The following is a 16634-nucleotide window of genomic DNA, read 5'->3' as shown; positions in this document are numbered from 1 at the left end:
CTACTATAATGGCTGCTACTACTGGAATTATAATGAGCAATTTGTGCACACACACCAATTTGTGATAGTGATTTTTCCTCTACATTTAACCCATACATAGTACACACACAAGCCAGACACAGCACTTACCTGCACCTGTGGAGCAACGAGGGAATGGATGGTGCCTTACTCAGGGGGAGGCCAGCCTTTTGTCATCCCAAGATTGAACCAAGAACCTTCTGGTCACAAGCCAAATTCCTTTGGCCAGAAGGCCAAAATCTGAGTTCCCATACCGGGAGTCGAACCCGGGCCGCCTGGGTGAAAACCAGGAATCCTAACCGCTAGACCATATGGGACCATACCATGTCAGGGCTGCTAATGCTAGTCGTCCTCCATTATATTTAAATTTTACCTGAAAGGTTGGGAAAATTCTGTAAAAAAATTAATTTGGGGACCAAAAAGTTTCTCCTGTGACCCATTTTGAGGGTCCTGACCCAGTCTTTGGGAATCACTGTATCAAAGTCTCAAAAATTGACATGTTATATTTCACCTAAAGTTATCTTAACCAAGTTAAAGAATGCTCATTTTAAACACTCTTAAATAACAGAATTTTTCTTCATTTTCTTGTCCAGTTTTTGGGCTGTTAACGTCTTAACTTGGCTTAATCAAAATCTGGCAAAATTAAATCAAATTTAAGAATATTTGACTTATTCCAATAGCAGAGCTGTTTTTTACAGTGTACTACTGTTTTTTTTTTCTTTCCTCCCAGGTGGCTAATGAAAATTAATTGCCTTCACTTTACATCCCGAGAATAAAACAGTCTCTGATTAAACAGATGAAATTAATCCGGCACAGCTTTGGGCAGCAGAATGTCCGCCTTTCGTAGCGGCGGCATCGCGGCTCAGTGGCTCCATCGTCGATATAAAGACTTCCAGTAGGAGCTTCATCTTCCTCCTCGCTCCAGCAGACAGCCACTGTAATGAGATATTGATAGAAGGGGCAGGTAATTAATGATGAGACACATTATCTGCGCCGCAATTTCATCCACATGTCCTGAGCCGATTGGGCCGCCCGGGTCACCGGGACACAGCCAATCATTTGTCAACTTCAACGACCTGAGCGTGTGAAATGAGGCGAGCGGTGATGGAGACCGACCACCGTCTCCTGCACTCGATGGTTTCCTTTGCACAGGATGGATCATGTGAATAATCGCAGCAGGCGTCAGAAACACTCGCCCCCCCAGAATGAATTTTAAATAGTTCTACATGTTGAATATTGTATGTAAGTGGCTTAGAAACAAGTTACAGAACCTCAAAACATTATTTCCACTGAGATGGTTGTATTTTAAATGTTTTGTCAATTCTTGTCATTTTTTTGTAAATTTTTTGTCCACTTTATGTTTGGACTTTAGATATTTAAATTTGACTTTGATTGTTTGCCTTTGAACTTGTTTTTTTTTAGCTGTCACTAATCAGATTTTCATGTTGTGTTTTACATTTTCTTTTAGTTTAATATTCAATATAAACACTGATAAATCTGTATTTATTTCAGTTAATAAATGTTAAACGTACAACTATGGAAATAATAAAAAAGGGAGTTTTGTGTGTGATTTCTTGTTTAATATTTCATATTTGTGCATGAAACATAAAAACAGTATGTGTGTGTGTGTGTGTGTGTGTGTTTACAGCATATTCTTTTACTTTAAATCAAATTACGTTTGAGTTCATGCACTCAAGTCCATTTACTGCTCTGGTTTTGTTTGCTTTTAGAGACTTGTATGGCAGTGGAACAAAACCACCAAACCTGACTCTGTGTAAGGTTTAGTAATAAACTTGCAGAGTGTGTGTGTGTGTGTGTGTGTGTGTGTTCTAAAAGGTTTTTACAAGCTGCTAAAAGTGACTGACAGAGTAACTGTGCTGAAAACTTCCTTTTTATTTGTCTGTTTTGGGGTTAGGTGACTTTTTAGTTTAGTCCACATTTTACTATGCAGCGGAAATTAGGTTTGTGAGTGTGTGCGTGTGTGTGTGTGTGTGAGAGAGAGAGAGTGTGTGTGTGTGTGTGTGTGTGTGTGTGTGTGTGAAGGACCATTTCTGGCATAAACAATAGCCTGTATATAAAAGTGGACGTAGTCATCCAGTTGCAAAACAAGCCGTGGGATTTGCAGGGTGGTCAGGTTCATGTTGACATATCATTGATTTCCAACTTTCCAAATTTGACATCATGTTCTAATGAAGAAGAGCTGAAACTAATGATTAAAACCATTTTCCCACAGACTTAACCAACAGAGTCGCCCCCTGGTGGCTAACTGCTACTTTGGTATTTTCAAAAAAATGAAAGACAATGTCCATTTTCTGAGGTATTTATGATCTACGGTATAAATGTTTCGGTTAAAGCTGGAGACAAGGTTGAGGTGCGCGTGTGTTCCAGGTATTAGTCATGTTGTGAGGACCGAAATCTGTTTTCACAGTCACATTATGGGGACTTTCTAGTCTTTATGCAATCCATTCATTCATTCATTCATTCATTCATTCATTCATTCATCATAAACCACTTTACTCAAACTGTGTCAAATGCAGAGGGAAAACAACAAGCGTGTCTTCATGTGAGATTTAAAAAACAAACAGTCAGTTTAATCGAGCTAAGGTCGTAGTCTGACTAAGACAGGCAATTGGACAACTTGCCGAATCTCCATGGAGTATAAATGGCTGTGTACGTCTGACTCCCCCTGTAGGTGGCGCTGTATCTCTCTGTCAGCTAGTGCGTATTGAATAAGGTTCCTGTTGACATTTACATCACAGAAAAACAAAAACGAAGTCCAACTCCAGTCCGACTAAGCATATCCATACAGGAGCATTATCCAGGTATGTTAGTCTGACTAAGACTAGCTCGATTTTAGTCAGACTAACGTGTTTAAATGATATTAAGAAAACTGAATTATTGTCTTAGTCTGACTACAGTCGGACTTTTAACATGCACTGAGAGACGGGCTCTGCGTTATTCCATAACCACGGAAGCCTGAAATCCTCTGACCTTCAGAACCTCCGAGATCAGCTGATCATCTGACCTTAGAGAAGGTCTCCAGGGAAAATGTCAATGTAAGTCAATGCAATGTCCTCTGAAGTCATGGAAACCAGCCTGTGTGTGTGTGTGTGTAATTGATGGGCTGTGTGTGTGCACCAGGGTTATGTGTGTGTGCACCGGAGCGTGTAATGAACGTCACCTTCATCTCGACTTCCTCCTCCTCTGCTAAACCATATCCTAACCCCAGCACACGACCACTCCCAACACCACCCCCCCCCCCCCCCACACACACACTCTGATATTATCTCCCTCTCATCATGTCCACATTTATTTTTTTTGGGATTCAGGGAAAATCAAGCACAAGGTTCCTCAAAGCGCCTCCTCCGCTCAGGACAAAGCAGTTTCTCTGCCGTCATTTAAATCATGGCTGGAGGCCATTTCCAGAAACACATAATAATGACAAATTACTTTTTAAGAACCTATCAGAGCATCCAAGGGCAGTGTGCAGTAAAAGAGGAGCGGACAGGAACAGATGTGGGAATGGAGAGCGGGAGATGATGCTGCTGCTGCTGGAAGAAGAAGATGAGGAAGAAGAAGAAGAAGAAGAAGAAGAAGAAGAATGTGTGCAGAGATGAGAGATTTATGTGAGGCTTTGAAACCTGAGCCGCTTTTAGATGCTGAAAGTGACGCAGAGGGAAGACGAGGCTTCTACTGTAAAAGACAAAGGCAGGTGCAGATTTCTCATCAACGGTGTGTGGATTGAATGATGTCTTATAATATGTGTGTGATGCTGAAGCATGAAATAAACCTGGTGTTACGTCTGATATTTGTCCACAAAAACAGGGTTCACCACTGACATTAATTAGGGTTCAACTCGACTCTGGCTTACTTTTATCTGCAGTTGGACATTGTTGTGCGCTCATGACTCTTCAGTGACAACACTCTCTGACCAATCAGTGGGATTAGGAACTATAAGTAGATTTTGGAATTATAAATAGATTTTGGAATTACAAGTAAATTTTGGAATTATAAATAGATTTTGGAATTGCAAGTACATTTTGGAATTATAAATAGATGTTGGAATTATAAGTAGATTTTGATATTATAAATAGATTTTGGAATCATAAGTAGATTTTGGAATTATAAATAGATTTTGGAATTACAAGTAGATTTTGGAATTATAAATAGATTTTGGAAGTATAAGTAGATTTTGGAATTATAAATAGATTTTGGAATTATAAGTAGATTTTGGAATTACAAGTAGATTTTGGAATTATAAATAGATTTTGGAATTATAAGTACATTTTGGAATTATAAATAGATTTTGGAATTACAAGTAAATTTTGGTATTATAAGTAGATTTTGGAATTATAAGTAGATTTTGGAATTATAAGTAGACTTTGGAATTACAAGTAGATTTTGTAAGTAGATTCTAAATAGAATCAGTGGCTGGCAGACTGTTGCCATCACATTTTAGTATCGGCTCAGCTAGCTTGGAACCTCGTCAGAGCAGGTATTAAAAAAAGAACCAGGTACTTACACTGATGGAAAAGTAACAAAACAACTACAAAACTAACCAGAGTCGAGCAGAATAGTATCTTGGAAAAAGCCTGAGACACAGATGCTGATTTCCACTAAAAACATGGCTGCTAGTAGGGACACAAGGACAAAAAACAGATTTTTAGTAACTTTACAAAAAGACTCTATGACATTTAAAGACTATGTTAGCTACTTTATCGTGCTATATGACAGCCCTTGTGACTGAAAATTGAAGTTTGTAAACTGTTAACTTTCCCCATTCCAAGTTCCATAGAGAAAATCAGCGAATGGAGCTGATGAGGAAACAGGAGTTGCTGTTCTACTGCTGCCTCATTTGGTCAGTTTGTGTCACTTAGGTGATTCCGAACAAAGGATTTCTGACAAAAAATTCTGGAAAATAACACATTTGAATTTGTTGATGGATGGCAGCAGTGGATCAACAACTCTGTAAAATCACTGAGATCCTCTGTGGACTGGTGTGGGAGAGTGAGTGGTTTCCAGAGAGACAAAGAGTTCTTCAGTGAGGGAGATTTTAGGAAGCAAACCTATTTCTATAGCAGCTAAAATCAAGTTCTGCCTCGTGTTACAGCTCGTAGATCTGTTTTAAATGAGAATCAGTAAATGTGACGTTAAGAAGCTGAAATCAGAGAACTTTAATTTCATTTAAATAGAAAATGTGCTCTAACCTATTAATTTACAATAAAAGAGTAATTTAGTCATTGATTTTTCAGTGATTAACTTCATGAGTCTGGAACTGAAACCTTGTGTGGGAACATTGTCAGGATTTTTTTCCGTGCCCGTCTTTAAAACAATATCCAATGCCCATTGGTGCACGCTGAAAGCATTAACGGCCACTTTAATCGCTCCTCCTGTCCAAACAGCAGATCTTCTGCTGAGGTGATTCTATTGTAAGTGACGGGGGAATAAATCCTCGCACTGTGCGTTCAGCCAAAGCTAACACACCACACCAGGCTCCGGCGTGACTTCACCGCGTCCAGTGGAGATTCACTCAATGCAAAGACTTTTCACAGGGACATTTTGTCTCCTCGCTCGTCTTCACTCAGGTGGGAATTCTCTCCAGTGGAGGATCCTCCGATTCGGGTCTAGATGGTGTGAACACCTCGGTTTGTGTTACTCTGCTGTTAATGGACTTCTACACAGATGTGTTGGTTGAATTGTCACCGCATTTCCATCCATTTAGTTAAATCTTCTGTGCATGAGGTCTTTTTAAAGATTTAAAAAGCCCTAACGCTACGTGGAGGAAGACAAACTGGAATTTTACTTGCCAAAGAAACCGACCAACCACACCTGATTCAAACAAATGAGTCGTTACCAGGCTTTTTCAGTGCTTGATGACGAGCTGACGAGTGTCACCTGCAACCTGGCTCCTATTGGACGATACCAGCAGTCGGTCACACCGGTGTCCACTCATATGAGCCGTACTTTATCGTCTTTTTTACACTCTTTATTAGAGCGCTTGCTGCGAAAAAACCTCACATATCCTATATCAAAACATGCGGTTTGATCGGGAACGGTGTGCTATGACTTTGCGTCTGTTAGAGTGGCCCACGCTAGCTGAGGTCCGTGAAAATAATCACAGAAAATCTCCTTTTCAACCTACACAGACATTTTTTACATGGTTGTTGTCTAACCATGTTTGTTGTTCATTTTCATATGACTTGCAGTTTTTCTTAAAATCACCTAAAAGCACAGAGAGTTATAAGAGTTATATAATAATCATCGTCTAGTTGACCTGATCTCAAGGTTTTTGGACATTGGGAGAACCTGGAGAGAACCCGTGCACACACACAAGGATCTTGGTAGAGCCGAGATATGAACTGGTGACCTAATGAATCGAGTCAGAATTAACTTTTGCAACCAGCGGAGTCGCCTCCTGGTGGCTATTAAGTATATTCTAACTTCCTGGTTGGCCTCAGACAGAAAACTTAAAGGGGACAGTACAGACCATGGTTTTATGAAACGTCTTCAGACAGAATTGTGCTACTTTGTTGTGGACTTATGTCTCCGCTGTGCAGTGAAATAAAACTCATCAGAACCAGCCCCAGAACTGGACCTGAAGACCTTTTTATTCTTCCACAAGCTCCACAAGGACGTTTTGGCCCGAAAACACAAAAACGCTTCACCACCTTCGTACCTCTGAAGTTTCCTGGCGACTCTGTCGTTAAAGCGAGGGTTCTGAGAACCTGGCCACGACGAACATTAACCCGTTCAGGGCGACGCCGCTCGTGCATATGGATCCCACATGGGTCGTTCTGGTGTGCTGTGAGTCGCTGTATCAGCACTTCAAAGACGTGAGGCCAAACAGCTTCATGCTCTGACTGCAGGTCAGCTCTAATTGTCTGGGTTGAGCAAATCTGGCATAGTTTTTGTAGCTTAAAGCATAATAAAGACAAAATGGTCCAGATTATTTTTTATAGCCGCGAGGCAAAGTCCTGGAACCGTTTTCTCTATTCTCTCTTGTTTACTCTGCATTTTTAATGTGATATTTAGGTGTTTTTCTTTTTTGTTTTATTTTAAAGTGGTAGTTTAGATTTTTTTTTTTTGTGGATATATGATGTACTGACACACTCTTAATTAATTACAAAAAGGCTAAGTGTGGTTCTGGGGATCTCCAGGAGATGCTGGCTTCCAGCAGTGCCTTGTTGTTGATTTCCAACTTGCAGCATTTAGTCTATATTTGTGAAACTTTGAGGTGAGTACATGTACTCCTAAAAAATATTTGTTTTTTAGACTTAAATTTAAACAACCACAAGGCACTGCTGGGATTCGAACCCAGGATCTCCTGTTTACAAGACAGGCACTTTGACCAACTAAGCCACAGGACCTCTCTCTGAAACTTACTTTTAACCCATTTTTTTAAGAAGGTTATATTTTTATTAGATATATAAAGTGTATTGAATCAATGAGAAATACGTCACACGCAGGCGCTGTGGCTTAGTTGGTCAAAGTGCCTGTCTCGTAAACAGGAGATCCTGGGTTCAAATCCCAGCAGTGCCTTGCTATTGACTAAAACAAAGTGAATTTAAAGCAACATCGGAACCATTCAGACCAAGTTGCCTCCAACAAAAGGTGAAAACAAAGGTTTTCCGTACAGGCAAAAAGCCACAAAGATTCCTCGACTGTTCCTCTATCCGATCTACTGACAGACTAAAACAAGGTTAGAGAAAAAATGTAGAACAGCTGTTCTGTTGCACTGCTGCTCAGTATCATTATTATTATTATTATTATTTTTCCCACAAAGCCCTTTGTTGGGAGTGTATGTGATGTCAGCAGTGACTTATCACAGAACACTCTCTGCCTCTGGCCTCACTCGACTTTCATGGCTCTGCACTTGTTTTCCGCCGCTGCCACAGGGGCCAAAGGTCCTCGTCATTCATCAGGAGACGCATGGCATCCAACAAAGTGCTGTGTGTGGAGGAAAAATGTGCAAAGCAGGCAAATCAAGAGTGGAGGAGGAGGAGGAGGAGGAGGAGGCGGAGGAGGTGCTCGAGCTGCAAACATGCTACGTGATCCATAATCAGTCGCGCTGTCAGAAATCTGATGATCAAAACAGATAGGACGCTGAGTGCTTTCCAAGCAGCGGCGGCGCTGGAAACATTGGGCCGTGGATGGTGAGGGAGGCGTGTCCTCGGGGGAAACTACATCTGCCCCAATTAGCTTTTACCTCCATCATTCAAATGTCTTCGCCCATTTTCGTGCTGCAAAGCTCTGGCGTCAGATCTGAGATACGCAGCGAGACGGAGATGATGAGGATTTTCCTACAGGGAAGAAGAAGAAGAAGATATGGCTGTTTTTTTAAAGGGAAAAGTCACAGTTTTTCTTGTGAATTCTTTCCCTTATCGGTTTTGAATTAAATTTAGATAAAGGGCTGTCTTGTCCTCTGTGGCAGTGTAGCAGTTACACAGGCCTGGTATATGTACAACAGCAAGTAGAGACAATGTAGAAGAACAGGATGGCAATCAACAGAAAGGCACTGCTGGGATTTGAACCCAGGATCTCCTGTTTACTAGACAGGCACTTTGACCAACTAAGCCACAGCGCCTCCCTGTGAGTAAGACTTTAAGCAGTTTTCTTAAGGAAGAACACTTATATTTTAATAAGACATAAAGTATATAGTAGGTGCATTGAAACAATGAGAAAAATTGGCTTTTCACTTTTTGATGGAGTCAAGTAGGTGCAACAGAGTCTATTTGTAGGTCCATTAGACTTTGTTTCCAACAGCAACAAGGCACTGCTGGGATTTGAACCCAGGATCTCCTGTTTACGAGACAGGCACTTTGACCAGCTAAGCCACAGCGCCTGCCTGTGCAGTTCTCTCTTAGCCCTTTTCTTAAGGAATATATCAGAATGAAATATAATTTTGATCCATTTATGAAACATATACTTGTTGGTCCCTGCGACCCTCATGTGGAGGATAAAGTCTTAGAAGATGGATGGATATCTGTTGGTATATCTATTGAAAATATTAAGTGTTATATTATGAGGTGAAGAGTTTATTTATTATTTCCTGTTGCGGCAGTAAGGCCAGTTACTCATATCTATTTCTAAAGTTACCTTGGAAAAGAGGTGCTGTGGCTTAGTTGGTCAAAGTGCCTGTCTTGTAAACAGGAGATCCTGGGTTCAAATCCCAGCAGTACCTTGAGTTTGCTTGAATCTAAGTCTAAAAACAAAACTGCAACATTTTTGAGGACATCAGCTCACTCAAAGTTTCTGCATGTGTTTTTAAATATTCATCAAGAAAACAGCTAAAAGTCAACTGTAAGACAGGGCACTGTGGCTTAGTTGGTCAAAGTGCCTGTCTTGTAAACAGGAGATCCTGGGTTCAAATCCCAGCAGTGCCTTTTTTTTTTTTGCTTAAACCGAAATCTAAAAACTGGAGTAAATGTCTGTAAAATAACTATTGGCATATGTGTCTCCCAACTGGAGAGGACGCTGGCGCGTGTTGGCTGCTGCTTCTCCATTCGGGAAAAAACTTAGGGGAAAAACTTCGGAAAAAAAACGTCTGTCTGCATTTTTGAACATTTTTGAACAGCTTCTGTCAAAAGTGTTCTTACCTCGCGGTGGTTCTGCATGGATCCTGCCCCATCTGACGGTACCGTAACCTGTCATCCACAATTTCCTCAAACTCATCAGCAACAAAACAGAACTCATCCTCACCGGACCCAAATCTCTCCTCCCATTGGCCCAGAACATCTCCCTCACCATCGACGGCCACTCAGTCACTCCCTCCCCCTCTGTACGCAATCTCGGCGTTATCCTGGACTCCACCCTCTCATTCAAACCCCACATAAACCATATTACCAAAACATCATTTTCCACCTCTGCAATATTGCCCGTCTCCGTCCCTGCCTTTCACAATCCACTGCAGAAATCCTCATCCACGCCTTCATTACCTCCAGACTGGACTACTGCAATACCCTTCTCCACGGTCTCCCCTCCACTCGCCTTCAAAACTACAATACATCCAGAACTCTGCTGCCCGTCTGCTCACCCACACCCGCTCCAATGACCACATCACCCCCATCCTCAACAAACTCCACTGGCTCCCTGTTCCATACCGCATACAATACAAGGTTCTCCTCATCACTTACAAGTCCCTCCATAACCTGGCTCCCTCATATCTCACCGACCTCCTCCACCTACACTGTCCCACCCGCCGCCTCAGATCCGCAGACTCCAACCTCCTCATTCCCCTCAGGACAAAGTGCTGAACCCTGGGGGACCGAGCCTTCGCTGCAGCCGCCCCCCACTCTCTGGAACTCACTCCCACAACCCATCAGGAACTCAGACTCACTACAGACATTTAAATCACTACTCAAAACTGCTTAACTGTCTATTTACCACTGTTTTATTTCAGTCCTGTCCTTTGTTTTGTTTTGTGTTTGTACAGCGTCTTTGAGTGTCCAGAAAAGCGCTATATAAATATGATGTATTATTATTATTATTATTATTATTATTAATAATAAAAAAACAAAAGTGGACCATTTTTAGGAGGACATCAGCTCACCTCAAAGTTTCTCGAACGTTTCACACAAATCAAACCTACTTTACCCCAAAAAAGGTGAAAACCAAACTTTTGCACTGTTTTCAATACACCTTATATATATATATATGTATATATATATATTTATATATACATATATATACATATATATACATAGAATGACAATTATAGCATGCATGTGTTCTTAAATACTCATCAAGAAAACAGCTAAAAGTCAACTATAGGACACGGTGCTGTGGCTTAGTTGGTCAAAGTGCCTGTCTAGTAAACAGGACATCCTGGGTTCAAATCCCAGCAGTGCCTTGAGTTTGCTTAAACCTAAGTCTGAAAGCGAAACTCAACCATTTTTAGGAGGACATCAGCTCACCTCAAAGTTTCTCGAAAGTTTCAGACAAATCAAACCTACTTTACCCCAAAAAAAGATGAAAACCAAACTTTTGCACTCCTTCAATACATATATATGTACATATATATGTACATATATATGTATCGCCTTCACTTCCGTCAACAAGGTACTGTTGGGATTTGAACCCAGAATCTCCTCTTTCTAGACAGGTACTTTGACTAGCTAAGCCACAGCACCTCTCTCTGAAGGGCCTTCAAGCCCTGTTCTTAACGAGGTTATATTTTGATTATATACTGTATTTTAAAACAAAAGCTTTCACTTGGTCAGAGGGTCTGTTTTTACCTCCTTTAGACTTTGCATCTGTCAACAACAAGGTACTGCTGGGATTTGAACCCAGGATCTCCTGTTTACTAGACAGGCGCTTTGACCAACTAAGCCACAGCACCTTGACCTAAAGTCAAGTTTTAGCCCTTTGCTTTATGAATATTAAATAACTCATGCATGAAATATAATTTTGAATCATTTATGAGACAAGGTAGTATAAAAAGGTCAGTAAAGATGTTCAGAAACAAATGCACAAATATGTTTTATAAAATGCCTATTTTGATTAAATAAAGCTTTACGTAAATACATTCATGTGGCAACAACTATTGGAGTCATAAAGGTTCACATATTTCACTGTTATTTGTGCGAAGAGAGTTGATCCTTGAACAACGAGGCACTGCTGGGATTTGAACCCAGGATCTCCTGTTTACGAGACAGGCACTTTGACCAGCTAAGCCACAGCGCCTCTCTGTATGAAGCTGACTTTCACCATTTTTCTGAATGAATATTTAACCCTTGGATGACCCAGCAACACCTACAGTCTTCCATGGTAGAATCAATGCTTTTTGCAACTTAACTTAAGATAATTATCAAAGGTTCCTAGGAGATTCCATAAGAAATGCTTGGGGTCATTGTTGACCCTGCTTATGTAAAAGTAGTGATACAAAAAGTGCTATTTCTTAAAATTAATGAAAAAAAATGTAAAAACGCAAATGGTCTCATGTCACAAACATGTTTTATAAAGAATACCTGGAATATGAAATTATAAAAACTTTTCATCTCAAAGATTTTGAGAATAACAAGCCATTGGGTCATTTTTAATGCACTTATGCATCTAAGGGTTAAGAAAACATGCATGAAATCTAGTTCTGATTCGTTTATGAAACATATATCTGTTGCTTCATGATGAAAGTTAGAGAAACACTGATTTGTGCGGAACAATCCATTATCTACGCTCGCAGCATCGACAATTACTGTTGTGTAGCTCAACAGCAATGTGACAGTTTGGAATAATATTATTCATTCAGTCGGGTGTGTGGACATGAGTGTGTATGGTTCCTATCAGAACTCTGTCTGCACCAAGTTTCCCTGGCACTGACTGATCGTCTAAACATTTCTGCCTCATCAGAGTGGACGCAGTGGAAAACAGGAGGACGAGCTCCTGCTGCTGCGTCACGATCCCTCCGTCCTGAGCCGGAGCGGATTAGACGCCGAGGTCCCAGGAGGTGCCGCAATCATCGGCCGTTTAAAAACAAACAGACACTGTCAAGGTGATTTCTCTTTGTTGGGAGGAAAGATGCAAAAAAAACCGAACAGAAGCAAAAACAAAAACCATCTGCTCCGGTCGCCGCGCCGCTTTCCACAGGTTTTCCACTTCAACCTGATTGTTGCCATTATTGTCAATTAGCTCGACATGCGGCTCATGGAACATGACTAATGACGGCACATAATGTGATCTTGACAAAGAGCAGATCATTGTCGGAGATTAGTCATGAGTGCCGGGTCTGTGTCTCCCTCTCACCGACTCGGGGCATCGCCAGCATCACGGAGAACAGAATCTGCCGAATCTAATGGATAATCGCCGCGGCTTCTGGGAAGTCTTTTGACTCTTTTGTTGTTTTTATCCACACAAAAAGCCCATGAAAAATCAAATCACGATGAGTCACGTCGCCCAGTGGGACGAGTTCCTGTTGCCTGTTTTGTATCCATCTCGTTCATAGACGGTTAAGATTTATTGTTTTGTGGCTGTGGTTTAATTAAATGATTTGAGTTTGTGTTTCCAGAACAAACGGGCTGGAAAATATGAATACAGACCAAAAACTTTGTGTGGTGGTGGATAGTACAACCGATCTTATGCAGATGATGTCCTCCTGACAGCTCAAAGTTTTGTATCTTTTATCCACATTTGGGAGTCCTGGTTTATGTTGATGCACCTGCAAAATCTGTATAAGAGCCGTATAAGTATAAGAATCTGGTTTGCAAGAGTGTCCTGTGGCCAAGAAAGGCACCAGTTGGACCACATGGATCTACCTAATTGGGAGTCCTAAAATTCTACTTTTGGACCCTTCACCTCTTGTATAAAACCAACACAAGATGTGGAAACCAATGATGTCAAAGCCCCATCATCGCTGTTGTCTGTTGTTGATTGCTTTTCCTTTTTTTGATCCATCTTGTGCAAGACAGTTAAGATTTAGGGTTAGCTTAGGAATGTGATGTGGCACAGGACAAATGAGAGGGTGAGGACATTTATTGTCATGTCAAAATGAAGAACTACAAATTTTAGTTAGTTTAGGTGAATCTGCAAAAGTTTGTATCTTTTTGGGCTTTTTATCTACATAAAACCACCAATAAGGGAATCCTAAATTCGACTTTTGGACCCTTCACCCTTGTGTTTTCTTGTATAAAACACAAGTTCTGGAATCCAATGATGTCATAGCCCCATCATTGTTGTTGTCTGTTGTTGATTACTTTTCCTTCTTTTTTGGATCCATCTTGTTCGAAGACGGTTAAGATTTATTGTTTGTAGCTGTAGTTTAATTACGTGATTGAAGTTTATGTTTATATGGAGAAGTGAGAAGATGTTTTCCAGAACAAACTGCCTGGAAAATATGAACACAGGGGATAAAATATCCGATTTTATGCAGATGATGTGTTTATGTGTGTGTCAGAGCTCGTGACCGCTCAGGAATGTGCTGCGTCACTGCACAGGATCAAATTTATATTGAGATATACATTAAGAATGAGAACTTTTCTGTCATTTTTGTCGGTGCACCTGTGACCTCTGTATAAGAATCTCTTTTTGCGACAGTGTCCTGGTTAAGATATATTTTTTGTTGCTGTAGTTTAATGAAATTATTTAATTTATATGAAGTTGGAGAACATGTTTTCCAGAACAAACTAGCTGGAAAATATGAACACAGACACTGAAAAGTTCTGTTGTTGTTGACTGACATTCATCCATTCTGTGCCATTTTTTTTACGTTTGTATAATTGTTATAAATACTTGTTTAATCAAAGCTTTATTTCAACAAAACTTTGTCTTCTTTTCTGTTTTCGGTGTATTTATTGTGTGGCCTGACATCAATACTACAGCGTTTTTGGAGGGGTTTTGTGTGTGGATGAAGACAATTGTTGAAATGATGCCATGTTTATAAAAACCTTTTTGAGAAAGAAAAAGAAAGATATTGTTGAGGGAAAGTTATACTTTTGTGTGGAAAAGGGCTTAAGTCGCTGAGTTTTCCTCCGTCTGTGAAGTTGAGGAGGTTTGTTTCGTGAGAAGCTTTCAGCTGAATTGATACGTTCCTAAAAACATCCTTAGTTTTTAAAGGCACTGCTGGGATTTGAACCCAGGATCTCCTGTTTACTAGACAGGCGCTTTGACCAACTAAGCCACAGCACCTCCCTATTTAATCTACATTGTTTGCATCACAATCGTATTTTGCAGTTAACTTCTTCTTATCTAAAGATTGATTCAGTTTGTCAGAATGCATCATGTGATCACCACAGTTTAAAAAGTGAAGTTAATGAGGCCCGTTCATAGTTTTATTGAGGTCATGAACTTATTTTTATGGAAGTATGTTGCAAAAAACATTCCAATTTAAAGACTTTTTTCAAAGAACAAATCAGGATTTCCACATTTGACAGTTCAGTATAATGAGGGCAGTAAATTATCTGCATCAAACCACAGTCGAAGCTGATGACTTCCAGTTCTCTACTTCATGCATCAACAAATATCTTTAGAGCCGTAAAATTGTGTAAGGAAGTGGAGACGGTGGAATACAAATATTTGGGGATTTTAGGGAATGTATTGGTGCAGATCAATTCACCTTTACCTCATAATCTCTGGAATGCTAATGTATTTCGTTTATTGTCTGACTTTGTTCAAAAACTCTTTTTCCTTCTTTTAGTGCTGACATTGTGACTTTATAGCTCTCGGAACTGCTTTGTGTTTGTCAGAAAATCACGCGTCATTGTTCAGGTTTCACCAATATTTGTCTCGAGTCACATTTCTGTCCACAAAAGTGGAACATAAACATTTTCTGGACTTTTCCATTCACATTCAGGGAGAGGTTTCTTACTGGGGTCAGATCTGTCCACAGCAGCAGGAGAATGTCCTCAATATCTAGGGAGCTTTTTTCTTTGTGTCACTCAGACATTATCCGGAAATTTATTTCAGAAAGCAACTTTTCACGTAGAACCGTCCAGACTTTGAAAGCTGAAGCAGTTTCTGTACACAGACTCTAAATGGTAGATAAAACCTCTGGTGCTGTAGAGCTGCAGGTGTGAACACTCAGATAACCTGAGAATCTGAATGTGGTTTGGTTTTCGCGTCACAGTAGGAGGTAGAAAAGTAGAAATTTTCGACCTGTTTGTCAGGCTGTCCACTATCTGTCTCTTTTTCCTCCCCATCTGTGTCTGTTGGTATCGTGTCTGTTCATTCTTCTTTTTTTGGAACAACATGGAAATTCATCACGTTGATCTGAACGACGCTCAGAAGATTCCTTATTCCGATGACTTGTGTTTACGTCGCCATGTAAATAAAGCTAACGTCATTTCACTGTAAATCAAATGATCATTGATCCCATTAAAAGCCCTATTCTTTCACCTTTAACAGCCACACCGACAGTGAAAAAGCCACCTATCGAAGTCCTGCCTCTTTCCATTGACTCTGACTTTACTCAACCTTCAGATAAGGATCACTGATCAGGACAAACTCAGATAAAGACACAGAGTGACAGGATTCAACGGCGTGAATAATTGAAAAGTCTGCTGTCTGTTGTTCCCGGAAAAAAAACAGACGCACGAGAGACTGTGTGGCGGTGACCGATCGCATGGTCTCCACCCACCACACAGACATCTGCCTCGCCGCGGTGCCTCACGCTGGGTGAAAGAGCGGGGACAGGTGGGGCGTCCATCATCCATGCGGAAAGGACAGAGGAACCTTTAACTCAGCGAGGATCCATTGTTCAATGAAGGTCAGTGGGAAGGTGGGAATGAAATAGAGAGTGATAAGCACATCGCGGCGCCGGTTCCTCATTGGCCCGCCGCGTACGTCAATGGGTCGTTTCAACGAGCTCTCCACCTCTGCTCGAGACAAGGTCAAACTGTTCCAGTGCACCGGCGCTCAGCGTCCGCGGGCGAACGGTAAAAGGTTAGAGTGGTTAAATGAAAACAAGCCTCGCTCGCAGAGGGAGCTTCATGAGTTGAAGTTGATTGAGCAGAGTTGACGGTGAATGTTCCACACCCTTCAAAACAAACAATATCCACTTGCTCATTTTTCCATCTCCTTATTTTCCCCAAATTCATGAATCTGAGTCAGACTCTGTTTGGAGACATCTGCGCCTCATTTTTGAAATAATTACTTCTTACATTTTTACATGATGTTAATGTCAGGGCAAC

At 40.8% G+C, this 16634-nt stretch overlaps 11 non-coding genes across 11 annotated transcripts; 4 read left to right on the top strand and 7 right to left on the bottom strand.

The window, feature by feature from the left end:
* Positions 1 to 263: 263 nt before the first annotated feature.
* trnae-uuc (transfer RNA glutamic acid (anticodon UUC)) lies at positions 264 to 335 on the bottom strand. The gene has a single exon. It is a non-coding gene; the product is annotated as a tRNA-Glu (tRNA).
* Positions 336 to 7311: 6976 nt separating this feature from the next.
* trnat-ugu (transfer RNA threonine (anticodon UGU)) lies at positions 7312 to 7385 on the bottom strand. The gene has a single exon. It is a non-coding gene; the product is annotated as a tRNA-Thr (tRNA).
* A 98-nt stretch (positions 7386 to 7483) lies between these two features.
* trnat-cgu (transfer RNA threonine (anticodon CGU)) lies at positions 7484 to 7557 on the top strand. Its single transcript has one exon. It is a non-coding gene; the product is annotated as a tRNA-Thr (tRNA).
* Positions 7558 to 8528: 971 nt separating this feature from the next.
* Positions 8529 to 8602, bottom strand: trnat-agu (transfer RNA threonine (anticodon AGU)). Its single transcript has one exon. It is a non-coding gene; the product is annotated as a tRNA-Thr (tRNA).
* Positions 8603 to 8786: 184 nt separating this feature from the next.
* trnat-cgu (transfer RNA threonine (anticodon CGU)) lies at positions 8787 to 8860 on the bottom strand. The gene has a single exon. It is a non-coding gene; the product is annotated as a tRNA-Thr (tRNA).
* A 265-nt stretch (positions 8861 to 9125) lies between these two features.
* Positions 9126 to 9199, top strand: trnat-ugu (transfer RNA threonine (anticodon UGU)). Its single transcript has one exon. It is a non-coding gene; the product is annotated as a tRNA-Thr (tRNA).
* A 128-nt stretch (positions 9200 to 9327) lies between these two features.
* Positions 9328 to 9401, top strand: trnat-ugu (transfer RNA threonine (anticodon UGU)). The gene has a single exon. It is a non-coding gene; the product is annotated as a tRNA-Thr (tRNA).
* A 1392-nt stretch (positions 9402 to 10793) lies between these two features.
* trnat-agu (transfer RNA threonine (anticodon AGU)) lies at positions 10794 to 10867 on the top strand. The gene has a single exon. It is a non-coding gene; the product is annotated as a tRNA-Thr (tRNA).
* Positions 10868 to 11282: 415 nt separating this feature from the next.
* Positions 11283 to 11356, bottom strand: trnat-agu (transfer RNA threonine (anticodon AGU)). Its single transcript has one exon. It is a non-coding gene; the product is annotated as a tRNA-Thr (tRNA).
* Positions 11357 to 11626: 270 nt separating this feature from the next.
* Positions 11627 to 11700, bottom strand: trnat-cgu (transfer RNA threonine (anticodon CGU)). The gene has a single exon. It is a non-coding gene; the product is annotated as a tRNA-Thr (tRNA).
* Positions 11701 to 14560: 2860 nt separating this feature from the next.
* On the bottom strand, positions 14561 to 14634 carry trnat-agu (transfer RNA threonine (anticodon AGU)). Its single transcript has one exon. It is a non-coding gene; the product is annotated as a tRNA-Thr (tRNA).
* Positions 14635 to 16634: the final 2000 nt, after the last annotated feature.

Source organism: Solea solea, chromosome 13, assembly GCF_958295425.1.
Source record: "Solea solea chromosome 13, fSolSol10.1, whole genome shotgun sequence".
Classification (NCBI taxonomy): domain Eukaryota; kingdom Metazoa; phylum Chordata; class Actinopteri; order Pleuronectiformes; family Soleidae; genus Solea; species Solea solea.
Note: the sequence above shows the minus strand (reverse complement) of the source record. Positions and strands in the feature narration are given on the sequence as shown.